The sequence below is a fragment of the Myotis lucifugus genome, unplaced genomic scaffold (assembly GCF_000147115.1).
Source record: "Myotis lucifugus unplaced genomic scaffold, Myoluc2.0 scaffold_977, whole genome shotgun sequence".
Taxonomy (NCBI): Eukaryota; Metazoa; Chordata; class Mammalia; order Chiroptera; family Vespertilionidae; genus Myotis; species Myotis lucifugus.
This window is the reverse complement of record NW_005872025.1, coordinates 138,167-141,393: the sequence shown is the minus strand read 5'-3', so window position 1 is coordinate 141,393 and position 3,227 is coordinate 138,167.

Genomic DNA, 3,227 nt, shown 5'->3' with positions numbered 1-3,227 from the left:
GTGTGGGGGGGGAAAACCGATTTGTGGGGGCGGCGTTTTCTTTAGAGTTGGGGAGCACTTTAACCCCCGAGTGGATATTTTAAGACACCTCTTGTTTTCTTTTTTCGCGGGGGGCGATGGACCACTTTGAAATGTGCCTCGGCCTGTCACGGGAGGTTCAGAATTGCAGGGAGGAGGTGTTTGCACCCGTCATACACTGCTTCCCAAAATAGTTAATTTCTAAGGGGGTGGGGCCGGGGGGGGTTTCATGGTACCACGAGGCACACCACGATCTGGCCTAGTCCCCCTTTTTATTCCCGTTTTTGATACACATCTTGCCCTCAGTAATGCACAGCAGTCATATAGCAGACAGACAATCTCTAAGGTCAGTAAAGATCAGTAAGTTTCAGTAAACATTTACTTGGAGGCTATCAGGTCAGGAAATTGCTTCAAGCCATCTTGACCTCAACACGAACAATTGGTGCGTAGCATTAGCCTCCCGTGTTCCTTGGTGCACACTCATGACAGTGCTGGTATGCGGTGGCTTCTGGCAGAATGCATGGGAAATGCACAGGCAACTCCACCTGGCAGCCGATGGGCCGCATTCTGACTGTAAGTCCTGGGCACTGTAGGACATCTTCTGACAGACCCACAGAAAGGACTTTGACTTCTTTTATAATCACTGGCAAGAAAAATCAGGAGAAAGGTGATTTAATTATAGGACCGAATGAACTAAAAATAATTGTAGTTTTTGTCATTAAAAAATATCACTGATTTTTAACCTCCTTGTTTTCCAGACATAAGGGACCTTGTTTCTTTTCTTAAAGCATTTTTGTAAATTTTACTTTCATAAGCAATATTGGGGCATTTATATTTTTTTCCATACCTGATCTCTCCAGAATGAGTATTATTGTTCTCATGGCAATGTGTTTGTTTGCATAAGTCCAATAAGAATCTGATTTCTTCACAACAGGACATAAGCCAATTTTCAATTGTGGTTTTATTAACCAAAACTTTACTGGAATGTCATGTCTGAGAGAGATATGCCAGGACTCTGGATGTCACCAGAAAGCTCTAAGGAATAAAGATCGACTTTGAAGTCTATAAGCCCGTTGGATAAATAGCCTGGTACCTTGCTTAGTCACATGGTTCATAATGGTCTTTCCAGGTAAGGAACGAAGGTTGCTTTTCTGAGAGATGGCATGAAAGGAACCACAAAACACCCAGGGGACCTCAGCTTGAGGAATGCACCCTGATTCTGTAGGAATTGCAGGCAAAGCCTAATGGCAACTGTGTAGCTTGGCTTCTTTGCCCTGGGAGTAAACTTTCTCATGAGATTCCAGGAAAGCACTTTAAAAAAAAAAAAAGCCTATGTAATCAATTGTTATTCTTGTTGTGTTCATGCAAACGATTAGGCCAAATTGAAACTACACTTAATACAATAAATAAATTGGTCTTAATATCTCTTTAATGAAAATATGGGTGATTTCAACAGGAAAGTATAAGAATTGAAATGTTTTTCCCTTGCACCAGACTATTTGTCATAATTCTTGCTGTTCTAACATTTGCCTGATAATCCTAAATTTTATAACACAGTTTGTCTCCACCAGGTTACTAACCCTACTCGGACCTAGAAAATACCACCTCTAGGCACCTCCTTCTGTGCCCAGGCATCATCATCCCTTTGACAGAGAGAAAGGATCTCTTGGCTCTGAGAGAAACCTTTGACCCTCCTCAGCAGGAAGTAGTTTCAGAAGAGACCCGAGGCCCCCTTTCCCTGAAAGAATTCAGAGCCAAGATCCTTGAAGGGGAATATGGTAGGCAGTTAGAGAGACATAAGCAGAGCAAGGATGATGGGCCAAATGGAGCAGAAATGGATAGGCCAACTGCTCTTAAGCTGGCAATGAAGAAATCTGTATAGAACTGACCTTTACATTTTGCTGAGTAGGAGTTGGGACACCTATTGATAATATATAGAATTATTCCATTAACTAATTGGAAAGAATTTACAGTTTTGGTAATAGAAGGCATAAAGATGCATTTTGAAAGAAAAAGAAAGTAGATCGACAAACTGAAGGGGACTAGGCAAGTTACAGAGGGTTTGTGTAAGTTGCAGAAGTTGCAGAGGGTCTGTGCATGTCAAAAAAGAATTAGAGTTGAGGAAGGGATATAAAGAAATATATATGACAGGAAGAAAGGATATTGGAGTAGGAATATTTAAGAAGGGAATGGAAAAGAAGTTCTATAGTGTTGGAAATAGAAGGCATAGGTATAGAGATACAAATGAAGAAAGTGAGTTAAAGTTATAAGGTTTGTGAAAGTCATAGAAGGGTTTGTGTAAAGAAATCTTAAAAAGAAATTATAGGTATATTGAATAATAAATCTAATTCGATAAATGAATCTAAAGTAAACTAATACAGAATTTGTTTGATTCTTTTCCAGTCTTTTAATTAAAAAAATAAAATTTAGTATAGTATAAAGTTGGTAGATACTAGTATCAACTAATCTACTTAATCAAAGGGGGGAAGAGAGGGGGACTTAAAATCTGATAGATAGAGCACCTGAATTAATCTGAAAAATAATCATATTATTTTAAATCTTAGAACACATATACTTATGTGTGTTAAGTTTTTCTTAAGTTTCCTTTCCAAGGCCTGTGCGAAGCAAGTGAGGAGGTAACTCAGCTGTGAATCCAGCAAGCAGAACCAATAAGCATGGTCAGACCGACCCACCAGGACTCAAAACATCATCCCATTAACATCCTCTCAGCAACATCATCTCATCACCTAATTCCATTCCCAGCTTTACCTTATCCCTTTCCCCCTTATAATCCTGTTCCCTGTACCTTGCTGGAAGGCAGGACTTGATGCTTGTAAGTGCCCTGTCTTCTTGGTTGGCTGGCCTTCTCAATGAATGCCTTATAATGATCCAAAGGCTTATATGATCCAACCCTGACTTTGTGATTGGACACAGTGACAGGCAGCCCGAGCCAAACAGGGGTTTCCCCAGTAACAACACTTTGGAAGGTAACAGAAGTGTTTTGTGTGAACTTCCTGGGTCATCATATGACATATTTTACTTTTTTTGCTCTCCATTTTTATTAAGGACAGTTAATAAATTAATCCATTGGTATAACAAATTATATATATATTTCAATTGTTCCAATTGATTTTTTAGAAGAGAAGGAGGGAGAGGCAGAGATAGAAACATCAGGTGAGAGAGAAACATCAACATTGATCAGCTGCTTC